Source organism: Gadus chalcogrammus, chromosome 16 (assembly GCF_026213295.1).
Source record: "Gadus chalcogrammus isolate NIFS_2021 chromosome 16, NIFS_Gcha_1.0, whole genome shotgun sequence".
NCBI lineage: Eukaryota > Metazoa > Chordata > Actinopteri > Gadiformes > Gadidae > Gadus > Gadus chalcogrammus.
The window spans coordinates 2,419,208-2,434,970 of NC_079427.1; the positions used below are offsets into that span (position 1 = coordinate 2,419,208).

A 15,763-nucleotide genomic window follows, 5' to 3' on the forward strand; every position below is an offset into this window, starting at 1 on the left:
AGCCTTCCCCAAAAGAGAGGACGTAGGCCTACGCCGGAAATAGGTGATAACTCGGCATGTCCTGCCGGGACTGGCAGGGGCGGAGCCGACCCCAAAAATAGAATAGCGAAAGGAGGTAATGAGACCATACATACCCGCGTAGAAGAAGTGGACAAGGATCTATACTGCTTCTGGAAGATAAAAGGCATACCCAATATACGACATATTAAGAGTCAATCATACATACCGTAAAACGATAAGCTTAAAACCGTCAGCGAGATCGATGAATCACGTAAAAGCAGTTGACTTGAAATACCTCAGCGAGATCAATTAAAATTTAGAGCACTCTGCAGCTGTTACGCAGCGAGCCACGAGTGCTTTCGTGCTGTACCAACTGCCGTGGTCGATTCACTCTCCGGGGTCGCTGCGTGACCTGAGTGCTTTCGCGTTGAACCACCGATGTGGTCAACGAACTCACGAGTGCCCTTGATGTGCCACCGACGTGGTCACGCACTCACCGGTGTTGTTGCAGCAAGTATTGTGAACTTTCATGTTGAACACCGACGTGGTCAACGAAATCACGAGTGCCCTTGATGTGCCACCGACGTGGTCACGCACTCACCGGTGTTGCTGCAGCAAATATTGTGTACTTCCGTGTTGAACACCGACGTGTTCAATGAACTCCGAGTGCCCTGCACTTGAGTGTTTGATATTATGCCACCGACGTGGTAATTACATTTGCATGTGCCCGAGTTGTGCCCACCGACGTGGTCAACGCACTACCAGGGTTGCTGCAGCGAACGTGGAGTTCTGAGTTGTACCGCACCGACGTGCGCAACGAACTCACGAGTGCTTGGGTTGTTCCCACCGACGTGGGCAACGCACTCACCGGGGTTGCTGCAACAAACTAGAGTTCTGAGTTGTACTGCACCGACGTGCGCAACGAACTCACGAGTGCTTGAGTTGTTCCCACCGACGTGAGCAACGCACTCACCGGGGTTACTGCAGTCAAACCATGAGTATTAGATAACGTGCCACCGACGTGGTCATACTCACGAGTGCCCGAGTTGTTACCACCGACGTGGTCAACGCACTCACCGGGGTTGCCGCTGCAACCTTGAGTTTTATTTTCCTATGTACGCCACCGACGTGACAGCGAACTCAAGAGTGTTTTCTAGATGATCCACCGACGTGGTCACGCTCGCCGGGGTTGCTGCAGGTTAACCTGAGTTATGAAACCGAATTTTGCTTTATGAATTTAGTACCCGATAACCACCACCGCCGGTAGTTGCAAATAGTGTTGCTTTTGGCAATGAAAATTATGACTAAGAGTCGTCATCAACAAACCTTTATCGCGTGAGAAAAACGAGACTGGACGCAACGTGGATGCTGGGCATGTGACAATAGCAGTGATTAAATGCATAGTACAATATAGTTGGCGAATAAAACAAGACTAAAAAGTGTTTTACGAAAATAAGACCGCTAAAATTTCTCTTCATTTTCGTTGACCTAAACTAGGCGATAAAGACTTATAACGTTATTTTGTTCGACTGGAACTTCAACTGTTCCAGACATAACATCAATTTTCAACCATTTACCTTATTTAACAAAACTACGCACTTGTAACTTCGATAATATCTAAATGGAATTACGATAACACTGGAAAGAGTATGAATGTAACTAAAACTAATAAAAACTAAAATGACAGCTTGACACAAGACTAGACCAACACTAGAAAGGAAACAGGCCACCAAAAACAGCTATGGTTGCAAACGTGTGAAACCTGTCTTAACCGACGTTAGAGAGCATCGTGTGCGCTTGAAGAAAGAACCTTGAATTCTACCGGATGTAGGACGTCGAGTTCTGTGTTGTACCGCACAGACGTGTGCAACGAACTCACGACTAGTGCCTGAGTTGTGCGTTGACGTGGTCAACGCACTCACCGGGGTTACTGCAGTCAACCATGAGTAATAGATAACGTGCGCCGACCTGGTCATAGTCACGAGTGCCCGAGTTGTTACCGCTGCGCTTTGGTCAACGCACTCACCGGGGTCGCCGCTGCGAACCTTGAGTTTTATTTTTTCCATGATATGCCACCAACGTGACACCGAACTCAAAGAGTGTTTTCTAGATGATCCACCGACGTGGTCGAACTTGCCGGGGTTGCTGCAGGTTAACCTTGAGTTATATAGCCGAATTTTGCTTTATGAGTTTAGTACCTGATAACCACCACCACCAGTAGTTGCAAATAGTGTTGCTTTTGACACCGAAAATTATGACTAAATGTCGTCAACAAACCTTTATCGCGTGAGGAAAACAATGCTGGTCATATGACAATACTATAATTAAATGCGTAGTGCAATGTTGTTGGCGAATACGAACGAGACTGAAAGTGTTTTTACAAAATAAGACTGCTAAAATGTCTTCATTTCCGTTGACCTAAACTAGGCGATAAACTGTAATAACGTTTTGTCCAAACGGAACTTCAACTGTTTAAGACTTAACATAAATTTTCGACCGTTTACCTTATTTAACAAATCTACGCACTTGTATCTTTGATGATACCTAAACGGAATTTCAATATGTTGCATATTCTTGAAGAAAGTTGTCCAATCCCGGGATGCTTTTAACTGACTTCATTCATTATAAAGTCGGCATGTTTCGGTATGGTAACTGAAGCTTAACGGAGGGAATTGTATCTAACGCGTGAGAGAGGAAAATACCGTGATCTACTTCAAGCCCCCGGGCATAGGCCCGGGGTGGCTCTCTGCCGTCTACCTATTGATCTCTGGCCTCTCGAGTTCGAAACCACCCGCTAGAGAGGACGTCAAGTGGGCGTGGCCTAGTGGGCGTGGCCGGGGTGACGTAAAGGCTTCGGCTCCTTCTGTGGTGGAGCAGCCTTCAATAAGGTCTTGCTCCCCTTGTGGCTATGTGAGGGAAATGCAGCTCATTAAAATACTTATCACATATCACTAGAAAGAGTATGAACGTGTCTAAACTAATAAAAACAAAAGTGACACCTTGACACAAAGACTAAAACTAGAATGGAAACAGGCCGCCAAAAACAGCTGTAGTAGCAAACGTGATAAACCTGCCTTAACCGACGTTAGAGCATCGTGTGCGCTTGAAGGAAGAACCATGAATTCGACCGGATGTAGGATTCGTAAGCTGTGGAAGACCGCTTTCCCAGCCGTTTGATAGACGCGACCGGCAACCCTTGTTCAGCGGCTGTGGTCGCCGCTCCAATCCGGAAGGAGTGGCCAATGTAGAGGGGAGATGGTGGGCCGCACCCTTCTACCACCGTCGCGAGATTGACTCTGAACCACCCTTTAGTCATTGGCAGGCCGCAAATAAACAGGTGATTCGGGGACGTGCGTTGCCGAAGCTTGAGATAAAGGAACATGGAAGCGTAAGGACAGAGAGTTGTTGATTCTTGAAATGATAATAGTAACAGCTGCTCCTAGGCTATCGCTTTTAGATGAAAAAATGCCTTGCAGAGAAGGTGACATCAGCGAAAGTCAGGCCCCGTGTAGGGGAAAAAGTCTGAGTAGGAGACGTGTACGCATAAACCCAACGCATAAACCCGAGAACGCATAAACCCGTAAAACGCATGAACCCGTAGAACGCATGAAGCCGTAGAACACATGAAGCCGTAGAACGCTGTGAGAAACACTGACTCGAGTAATATGTTAAAAAAAAGGATGAAAACTCCCAGAGAGAGCACACTAATCTATTCAAAATATCGAGTGAGTTGGAGTGGCCAACACACATAAATAATTGTAATACACCAAAATTGTTAACTGACATACATGGCTAAACAAGCAAATGAAAAATTAAATACCCCGTGTAGGGGAAAAGTCTGAGTAGGAGACGTGGACGCATGAACGCATGAACCCGAGAACGCATGAACCCGTAGAACTGTGAGAAAACACCGTCTCGAGTAATATGTTAAAAGGATGAAATCTCCCAGCTCTGAGAGAGCACACTAATCTTTTTGAAATATCGAGCGAGTTGGAGTGGCCTACACGCGTAAATAATTGTAATAGGCCTACACCAACATTGTTAACCGTCATACGTAGCTAAACGAGCAAATGAAAAATTAAATACCAACGCGACTGAAGCTATTAACAATAAGACTATAAATAATCATATAAAATGATACCATAATGTACCCGTTCTTTGTCTTTGGATCTTTTGAATAAATTGAACGATATGTGAATCGCATTGCGAGCAGAGGAACGTGAGAGTTAGTGAGCAGCAGCTGAACCAATCTAAAAGGCCCTTCGTCAATAAAAACCTTTTAGTAATAATCAGTTACCACAGTGCCTAAAACGCATCAACTGCATTCATGTTAAAGTGAAGGGAAAAACCTCAGACACAAGGAGTTAACCAAACAGTGCACGGTATAAAGATAATTATGAACCTTTGATTGCGAACGTAGAGTTCTGTGTTGTACCACACCGACGTGTGCAACGAACTCAACGAATTCAACCGGATGTAAAATCCGTATGATGTGGAAGACCACCTTCCCAGCCGTTTTGACGCTGCTTTGTTATCGCAAAACATGGTTATACGTTAACGCCGCCATGCTTTGCCCCACAGAACGCTAGCTGCTGCGATAGGGTAAAGCTCGAACAGCGCAGACGACTCTGACCCGAGGGCGAACGTACCAGCTTCGACTGGCCATCCCTCAGCAAACCATTGCCCTTGCAAGGAACCCCCTAACCCAACCGAGGGAGCCGCATCCTGAAGCTGGACTGGTAGAGCTGTGAGAGAAAATACGCTACGGGGGCTAACGCGGGGACTGCAGTAGCCATGGTAGCAGGGCACGTGCAAGGTGCGTAGCCTGTGAAGGCGGAGGAAGCCGAGTCTGATGGTTGCTGGAAGTAGAAAGGCGCCGTGGCGACCGACGACAGCGGGTTGGGGGCCTGGACCCGTCCGGGAGTTCCGCATGGCGTTTCGACGGCGTCCATCCTGGCGCCAATGCTTTGCACCAACTCGGCGAGGGTTTGTAGAACCGGGTGGATGTCCGTGTTGGGAACTTGTTGGTGGTGTTGTTGATACCGGGGACCGAAAAGAACGGCTTTCTGCGCTCGCTTGCCGGGACCAGAAGTAGTAGGCCGACCAGCACGAATCCGAAGTTATAACCTCTTGGTGTGTATTAACCGACGTAGCAACTAAGCGACGAGATAATCAGAAGCACAGTAAAGCAGCAGTATGCGTCGAACGAAGACCTGAGCAGCAAAGACATATGTTAGACTACTCTTTATAGAGCAGGTGTAGGCAGGTGATTGGTAGCTGGTGATTGGTGGCCAGCCGCGCGTGATTTGAGTCCTCCTGGTAGAACTACCAGCAAGCTTAACATTTATATGGCGATGTCGCTAGTTTACCCTCGCGAAAAATGACTCTTGCGCCCGGCGCATATCTAAAAAGGGTTGGTCTGAAGTAGCCTAATTACCCGTAGGTGTGGTTTGGGCGTAACGTGCAATAAACCAATGAGAGTGCGAGCTCCCATCCCCTTTAAGAGCCATGAGCGCATTTGAATCTGACGAGTTGATATTTTGACAGCGCGTCTGCAGTCTCCGATGAGACAGATGCATGAATTTCAAACTTCAAATGGCTCAGTTTATGGCCAAATAATATGGCCTAATTCACACATGGAATAAGGTTTTCTTCCACAACTTCAGAAATGCTTAGTCCTCAAATAAATTTCGGCAAAGAAAACATCTATGATATAACACATGAAATGCGGTAACAGTGGTTCTATTTAATGATATATGCAATACATTATAAACATAGTTTCTTATCAGTATTGTATGCATTATCGTTATGGACTTGTGATCCTAATATGCAGTTGTCCCCCCGTTAATATTCATTGCCATGGACTGTATTATGCGTTACGTGTTTAGTTTGCGTGTCTTTAAACAGATGGACGCACGTGTTACACATACACACATGCGCGCCCGCATTCATTCTAACAGTCATTTGCGGCAAGACAATGTTTTCTCACAATCAAATACTCATCAATCCTAAAAGTTATGGGCATGTACACGATGTCTGTGTCAAGAAAATATGTGTTTGATGTACGGTGGTTGCAGATGCATTGATTTAAAAGTACAACTTATTACCGTTGTATCAGCTGTTCTTTCCCAAATCATTTACCAAGAATGTGTGGCTAGGTAGATGGTAGGTAGATAGAAGCAAAGTGTATGCGTGAGTCGCACAAGCAACATTATGCATGCGCCCTTAAAATAGCATCCGAACAACGCGCCACTGACTTTAAACCAGGTATTTCCTGGTTTGAGGCGCAAGTGGTTTCTGAAACTGCAAGATGGCACCAGGGAACATTTGCGCCAGAACAAGCCTCCTCCTTTTGCAGAGAGGATAAAAAAAGGGGTAAAAGGGTAAAAAAATTCCCTAATTTACGGGAAAAGAACGCTCTGCGCCAGTGATTAAGTCAATTGCGCCGGATGCAAGATAGGGCCCATAGTGAGTGAGTGAGTGAGTGAGTGAGTGAGTGAGTGAGTGAGTGAGTGTGTGTGTGTGTGTGTGTGTGTGTGTGTGTGTGTGTGTGTGTGTGTGTGTGTGTGTGTGTGTGTGTGTGTGTGTGTGTGTGTGTGTGTGTGTGTGTGTGTGTGTGATACTGAACATCATGTATCACCAGCTCACACACGCAGGTACCTGCTAGGGTTAGAACAGCAGAGGCAGCAACAACACTGGACTGGTCTAAAGCTACAGGGAAAGCTAGCATGTATTCCCACTGCAGATCACACAGTTTCTCACACAATATTCAAGAACTATGCAGTTGATGAGGATATTCTTACATTTGCAGTTAAAGCCAGATTACAAGTTCTTCCAACCAGACTCAATCTCTCTCTGTGGTACCCTAACAGATTTCCTCCTCATTGTCTGCACCACGACAACTCAACCATAGAATCACTGTCACATATTCTGAATGGCTGCCATGTATACAAGGGCATGTATATTTCCAGACATGATAGAATTGTTGATTTACTGGTTAAGAACATGCTTTTATATACCCCACCTTCCTCCGTTAAAGTATATACCCATTCAAGGGTTTCATCTGACATGTTCACTCTGTGCAATAACGAAGTTGACTATTTTTCAAATGTGACAGCCAATACACCAGATGTTATTGTTGTTGATGAGGTAAGCAGAGAAGTCACCATCTTAGAAGTAAGCTGTACGTTTGACTATAGTCTGGAGGAGGCATTCCTTGCCAAGGTTACAAAATACCAACTTCTCAGAAATGAGATTGCACAACTGGGGTACACCTGCAAACTACTTGTGTTTATATTTGGAAGCCTTGGCCATGTCCACAGACTCGTCATAAGGGGTTTGCAGATGGCTGGAATTCCGAAGCCAAAAGCTAAAGCACTTGCAAAATTCTGCTCCATATCTGTATTAATAGGCAGCCGCCACATATGGAGGAGACGCTGCTTCCTGTATCCATAGACTGAGATCAGACATGTCAAAGAGATTCTGGGCTTGATGAGTGCATCTACCAGTGTTTGTGTTCAAGATTTGTTATTGTAAAATGTGAACATAAATAAATGACTAAAATGTGTGTGTGTGTGGTTTTAGATGACAAAAGAAACATAGGGTACATGATATATTATTCTAGAAAAGACTGATGTAAAAGCAGCACAATGAAGCATTCTTAACTGGCTGTTCTACTAATAACCCTCCTTGTCTCTGATGCAATCCAACATTAATCAGTTAAAATATCCAACAATCACGTCTATAATAAAATCCCTCAGATATTAAATGCCCTTACATGTAACATTTACGCATTAAATATACTATGTTATTTATTTTGTTGAGTTGTGTACTTGACGATTCTAAAGTGTTTCCAACAATGTTCAAACCCAGAGATATCCATAGTTTACTTACAGTAATGGTCCGTTGCCGTCGGTTACATGTCTATGGTGTCGTTTGGCCTTACCCCCGAACTTCAGGGAAACAGGAGAACAGTAATCCAGTGGCCTGTACTACGAACCTCGATTAGTGGGTTAGCGAGGTATGTTGCGCTCAAAGCCTGGGTTAGCTCGGACACAAAAGTCAATCTCTTTTAGCGTCGCTGTATCACTATGGTGACTTATGCTCTCAACCAAACCTGGTCGGGTGCAGGTTTTCTATTTGATCATCCTTATGTATGTGACCGGCTGAATCTGCGTTGTGTATTTTTCTTCAGTCAAGACGTGACCCAGGATCTCAGTCCGGACTCGGGAAATCCGACGTCCATTTATTGTTTGCCGCTGAAGATAAATATAAAACAGCTTCCTTTCAGAAAGTGCCCTCAAACAATCCTCCAACTCCTCTTCCCAAGAGAATCAGAACAAAAGGGCATTACGTACATGCAACTTTATCACATTTTTTGGAAATAAAAGACATACCCGAAGATAAATATAAAACAGCTTCCTTCCAGAAAATGCCCTTAAACAATCCTCCAACTCCATACAAAGCACACAGAGGGGGAGGGGTACTAGCATGACAGGTGCATGCTAGCATATCGGAATAAAATATGAAGTTCTCCAAAACACTGCAATCTATGCATTGGTATTTACATGACACTTCCATTAAACAATGTATAGTCAAAATAATTAATGTAAAGAATGGTAAACTAGAAGATGGTTTAAGATTTGATCAGAAAATGGGGGGAAATAAATACATACACCTCTTCCCAAGAGAATTAGAACAAAAGGGAAGAGGGCAGGGGGGACAGGAAACGTATGGGGTTCTCAGAAATGCGTGCGGGAGTACAGAAGGAGGTGGAGCTAAATCAGAGTGCACTCACACTAGGCCATCTGGCCATGGCCGTTGGCCGTTTTCACACCTAACCGTCCTCAACTGGCCCCATTGTTCTTTGGCCTGCACTCACACTAGGCCATCTGGCCGTGGCCGTTGGCCGTCGCAACTGTGGCCTGGCCACAGTAGGCTCTTGTAAATACGTCATCACGTCGTAACACGTCATCACCAAGCGTCCGCTGCATGGACCATAATAAAGTCTGCCACCAGTCAGAGTTTTAACAACAATGGACAACAACACAGAGAAAACAGTTCGCACTTTGCTGAGTCTGTTGCTTATTTGGATATATGTTTACCGTTTAATGGGAAAGAAGGCTCGTCGCCTTTATTATGTCCATGGTCGTCGCATGGACTATAGGTCATCCAGCTCAGGTTGCGTAGCCGTGCGTGTGCGGGTGTCTGCTCATTAGCATCTGTACCGTGGCAGCCCGTACCGTAGCAGCACACCTCTCCCTAGTGGCCAAATTGGCCTGGCCTGGCCAGACTGGCCACACTCACACTGGCAGATTTGAGCACGGTTAAAAAGCACGGTTTAAATGTAACACCTTTTTGGATTAGCAGATTAAAGGTGCCATGACATGCTATTTTATGGATGCTTTAATATAGGTATTAGTGGGCCACTAATAAAGTATTCAAAGACGTTCCCGAAATTCAGCCGTGGTGCAGAGTTACAGCCACTCCGAGCCAGTCGCACATTGAGCTTCCCCCAAATGCGCTGTTTTGGTGTCTGTAGCTTTAATTCAAATGAGGAGGAGCGAGGCGGGTCAAGGAGGAGGGTGGGGGTGTGGCCCTGAGCAGCTTGAGGCCACGGTACCATGCGCTCTGTTTACAGTGGATGTATCGCAATGGCGAGGCGCACACAGCCTTTAGCCGTGTTCTGTAAATATTCTAGAACACACGGGAGTCCTGGAGCTCTATATCTAAATAATATCATATAGCCTACATAGATATCTATAATATATATTATCAGGGCCAAAAGCTGTGTGAGCCGATATTATGAATCTCAAACGACCGCGTTGGGTTCTCCGACGTTCCTGGTTCTTCCACGTCCACATCAATGTGAAGTAGACTGAACCGCGACAAGGAGGAGAAAGGGATTGTTGCCGGGCAGCGCTTAGGCACCTCCGCCTCCTGCAGCGCCGAGGCGGTGGTCCCTCAGCAGCGGTCCCTCGGCAGCAGGAAGCGGGGCTAAGTTGGGGGGGAAGTTCCTTTCCCCCAATTCATTCTCAACCATTACGATTCTCGTTATAGAAATACCAGAGACGAGAGTCCGACGTGTAACGCACCATAACACCAAAAGCAGTACGGTTATCCAAATAACAATGAAGTGTACAACACTTGCGTTACAGTCCTGGAGCTCTAGGCCTATATCTAAATAATATCATATAATACATTAGAGCTGTAGCGACGCGTCGATGATGTCGACGCGTCAACGTCAAAAAGTCGTCGACGATTTTCGACGGAGAAATGGACGAAAGTCACAATAAAGAAAATATCCTCGCACAAAATCATCAAAGGTATGGAAATACTTCAAGTTAAGTCCTAAACGGAAAGGTGTTGTGATTTGCACTCTTTGCCAAATGGAGTTGGCATATCACAAGAGCACGACAGCAATGTTGGAGCATCTCAAACGAGAAAGTATCTCGTGCGCACGAGAAAGTATCTCATGAGCACGGGGAAATATCGTGCGCATATCACTGGCAGTGTGTGTGTGTGTGTGTGTGTGTGTGTCGTCAGCGAGTAGGTGGACGAGCGAGGAGAGCGAGCGATAGCGTGCGTGTCAGTCTAGTGAAGTAATGAACGAGTCCGGTTGTGTGTAAGAATAAAGTACCCAGCCTGTCAAGAATCGGTGGCCGCTTCATTCCATCATATTCCGACCTATAAGCAGACTCACTGTCGGTCAAAGTGAAGGGTCATGCCCCCGAGAGAGCATCGGCCCTGGAGGGAACGTATCACCTGTGCTCCTCGGTCTGGGAGCCGACAGCAGGAAAGATGTAACTAACCATCTCGTAGTTGGAGGCGGAGCGCAAGAGAGTATACGCACACATTTTTTTCATGTCCCTTTACGGGTTCCGTATTAATTAAAGTATATTATTAAGATTTATTTGGTATTTATTTGAGATACATTATGGTTTTTATTAATCGAGCAACAGAAAAATAGATAATCGTCCAATTAGTCATTAGATTAGTCGACTAATCTATACAATAATCGCCCGATTAATCGTTTAATAAATAATCGTTTACCCCCAGTCTTATAATACATAGATATCTAGGCTATGTCATAAAATACATATTATCACGGCGAAAAGCTGTGTGCGCCTCCAGACGATATTATGAATCACAAACGACTTCGTCGGGTTCTGCAACGTCTCTGGTTTATCCACTTTCACATCAATCTGAAGTAGACTGAACCGCGCGCTGCCTGCTGCCGGCTGCCCGCTGCCGGCAGCGGGCAGAGATAACCCCCACTACAGTCTCGTTGTGGAAATACAAGAGACGTCAATGAACCGACAAGAAACGCTTGCGTTACAGTGTGTGTATTTACACACACACACACACACACACACACACACACACACACACACACACACACACACACACACACACACACACACACACACACACACACACACACACACACACACACGGCGCTCGCACGGTCGTGTCTCATTGGCGGGCCAAGTCTCTGGGGGGGCCAGGCAGAGTAAGGGGAGGAGCTTACTGCAGTGTGACGACATAGGAAACCACATTCCAAATCAGCGCGCTTGAGCCTCCGTTTATTTCAAAGGCTAGCAGAACACCTAGTGCTCGTTTTACAGCGAACGCAAGTTTTAGCCACTGGGGGACCATGGGCAGGCTAGGGGAACTCATATTTATGTTTGAAAACCTCATAAAGTGAGATTTTCATGCCATGGCACCTTTAAGAATTCTTTATACAAAAATATTCTGTGCCAGATTACTAGGTTCGACTACTGGAGCAAGATGGATAATTAATGAGACGACACAGTTTAGTTTGACGACTTTTAATCAATAGTTGTTTCTTTAAACCGTAAACAAACATAACCTTATACTTTATAAATCACATAAACAACATAACCTTGGGCCCAAGTAGGAAATAAAAGAGAATAGAAGAAAATGTAACCCGGGATTATAATTGTCTCTTGCGTTTGGTGATTGTTCCGTGTTGGATTCTCGCACGATATGCGGAATAGTAGTGGCCGTGCGGAGCCTACCATTCAGTTGATAACTCACAACCGGTCCAAAGAATTTCAAATGTTCCTCTCAGTGGATCCTGGTTCAATGGTAGCTCAGCATCTTTGGACGGGATCGGTCAGTGTGGAATCAATCAAGCGTCAAAAGGAAAAACCTGACCAAAGGTTAAATAACTTGCTTCGGCCCTCCCGCAGCATCAAAACAGCGCCCGTGTGGCGGCGCGGCGACTTTCCGTCTCGTAAACGGTCGTTGCCATTTGAAACGGTCGATGCCATTTCCGAACATTTCCGATTGCGTCCGCTCTCCGATCTTGAATTGATTAGCCGCGTTGCCCAATCAGCGTTGAGCTTGACCCGACGTCACTGGAAGAGAGTAGTGAGCTTTGACAGAAGCATACGGCCGACATCTTTCTTTATTCTGTGTGGAAATAGTAACATAGTTACGCCATTAAATGCTTTTATGGAAACATTTTTAACGAGAAATGTGCATTTTACTTTCATAATGTTCGCTCGGTGAATGTGAAGGATGTTTGGTTTGATAGTTATGACGAAGAGGGAACGCTCCGTTCACTTACATGGACAGAGTCTCTGGTTGCTAAGCAACCTCAACGTCTTGGCGGACTATATATCTGCTGATCAACACTACGAATGCTGGAAACACACCAGACACACCATGTGAAGTTATTTAACCCGATTATTGTTATTTATATCCGAGCATATCAGTCTTTATCATGGGTGTCTTTACGGGGACAGTTGCTGTTGGCATCTTACATTCAAAGGCCAACTGTGAATAATGTACTTAAGGTAATCATCCTTAAATTGTATTGATGAATAGCTGACAGATGTAAGTTTATTTTATTCAAATATCATCCCTTAAATTCAAATTGTTGCTAAGCAAAAGAGCCATTATAGCAAAAAGTGTTGCAACTGTCCCAGGTCTCCTCTATTCAATCAATCATTATGTATGACTGGCATAGAAAACATTCCACCCTGTGCTGTTTTTAACTGACTCCAAGAGCGTACGCAATCGGACATGGTCGGAAATGGCATCGACCGTTTCACGAAGCATTCGGAATTCAAGATCGGAGAGCGGACGCAATCGGAAATGTTCGGAAATGGCATCGACCGTTTCAAATGGCAACGACCGTTTACGAGACGGAAAGTCGCGGCGGCGCGAGACGACAAAAGTATTTTCACAAGAGAATTGCGTCGCTCTGACGGTTCTCTGACGCTTCATCTGTTTGTATCTGCGTTCGGTTATCTGACTAAAGGAATAGCACGGTGGCTTGTTCTGGCTAGGAGCATAAACACTTGCGTTCCTCTCCGTCTCATCTCCCTACGTGCGCACTGCGCAACTCACGGCACTCTCACGCGACCAACTCCTCCCACATACAACAGTTCACACTTCAAAATAAAAGTCACTTATATTGAACTTCAGTCGAAAACCAACGCTTCAAACTAAATAGTTGGATCAATACATTTTAACCAAGTATTCAAAAGCCCTCCAATTAATGCTTTAGTAGCCCTTATATTGACAGGGTTACATAAACTTCAGGCAATAAATCTATAAAAGGCTATTTTGTGTAATTATAATTAAAGGGATATTACCAGCAGGGGTGCACATAACTGGTACGCAAGTACGCATGCGCGGCCATAACCGGGTATGCGTAACGTCACTTATGTCACTACAGCGCTTTTGCGTAACTTACGGGAGATAGAAAAAAAACGAAACAACAAAATACATTGAGCGTCACCTGCGAAGAAAAGGCAAATGGAACCGGAGCAGAAGAAAATGTTTTTTTTTCGAAATAGTGGCACCAAGATGTGCCATGGCTCGAAACGAATGATAAGCGCAATGAAATGTGCGCTCATATGCGCTGTGCACCGCGCACACACTGGAGAACTGCGCAAAATCAGCTGATCGCAACGTTCCTTTTGACAGATAATCAAACGCTCCGTGGTCGAGCTGCTGCAGTTTGATTGAAAAAAAGGTGACGCAAAAAACCTCTGTGAAACTGGGTAAATTTCATAAGATCCGATGTTACGTGTGGAGCTATGTCCGGGGTGCGTTTCAAACACCATCTCTTGGTACTCAACTGAGTAACTCTATAAAGAAGTTATGTGCAGCCCTGGATATTACACCCTGTTGCATGTAGTGTCTCGGTGAGAGGGACAGAGTGGAGGTAGCGCGTCAGTCTTGAATTTCTGCGTGCAGGGTTCGTCTCCCAAGTGACACGCATTTATGTGAAGTTTAGAAGGTCCCAATTATCATGCATATGAAATACTTATTCGCTAAAGGTTATGGAATTATATCTTTGTGCTTATTTCGAACTTGAACCCATATTGGGCCGTGCTGGCACCACATCTACGGGGGTAAAAGGCATGATGGTAGACCGGCGAGATTTGAACCCCGGTCGCTGGTGTTTGGGTCTGATAGTCTACCACTACGCCACCGCCCCTAACTCTCTGCGGTTGAAAACAAATGCGATATATTTATTACATAGGGGGTACTTAAAGTGAATTACCTAAATTATAGAATAAGGCAGGTTGGACGCATGCTTTTGCATTTTAAAATCATCATCACTCTATTGGGATTAATGGCGAACAATTCTGCATTTGGCATAGTTATTGTATAGAATATAAGTAGAATCTTTTCACTTATACACATTTATCTAGACTGCTTGATCCATCCAGTTTTTAAAGGTGAGTAAAATATCGCGATACACGCCCCTTTCACGTGAACGCGCATTAAACCTAAAGCGGAAAAAACCTGGTTTGACTAATTGAATCCTAAGTGAGCTTCGTAGTACCATTTAACTCTGATCTCGAGTTGCGTCTCTGTCGATCCAGGCTTTCCCAAGAAAGCCTGGGTATGTTCAGCGAGGTTCGTAGTACAGGGCACAGAAGAGGCCAATTGTATTGATATGATACGCAAATTAATTCATTCATTTTGGCATTCCAGCGAGGAGCGGTAAACAGAGCAGACCAAGAACGCAATATTATTTTTTTGTATGCTATTTCATCACTTAATTCACTGCTGATAAAGATTTAGGCGAGGAATTAACTATGCAGATATTGAATTTTGGGGCAAACTAGCTAGCCGGCCGGCCAGCAGCTCTCTGAGACCCTCTCACGGACCACTGCAGCTAACAGGGCAGACGGCGGACGACAATGGTTGAAGGAAAGCAGGCCAACAACTGTATAACATTTATTATATCAAATAAACGACAGAAGCGGTATGAAAGGGTTATTTTTGTTTTAAGTAGACATTATATATTTTTTGGTGTACAGTTGAGGAGTAGGATCAAGGATTGCCATCTCAAAAGCAGTTTATAGTAATAATCTGAGAAATCGCAGAACCTTGTAGAATAGCTTCCAGAGAGAAATAGTGAGTATTTGTGCTAAGCAGGGCAGGAATTTCAACAGCGGCCACGACTGCCATGGCCGTCGTCGCCCCGCTATCTGGCCGTGATGCCCTTCTGAAAATCGTATGCCCAGAGGGAGGGTTATTGTCATTTTTTAGTACCGTATTTTCCGCACTATAAGGCGCACCGGAGTATAAGCCGCAGCAGCTAAATTGAATGATGTGTACATACAGGGCCGGCCCGAGGCATAAGCGATACAAGCGGGCGCTTGGGGCCTCCTGACCGCCAGGGGGCCCCCTATCGGAAAAAAGAATAAAGAATAAAGAATACATCTATACAAGAAAATTCTGATTTTACGATCAATATATCTGCCAGCGT

The 15,763-nt window shown here is 45.0% G+C and overlaps 2 protein-coding genes across 4 annotated transcripts in view; both read left to right on the forward strand.

Moving 5' to 3' along the window:
• Nucleotides 1-15,763, forward strand: part of LOC130405767 (uncharacterized) — a 198,073-nt gene that overhangs the window by 121,990 nt on the left and 60,320 nt on the right.
• The window catches only part of LOC130405769 (uncharacterized), an 83,170-nt gene that overhangs the window by 36,917 nt on the left and 30,490 nt on the right, over nucleotides 1-15,763 (forward strand). The gene's annotated exons all lie outside the window — the stretch shown is intronic.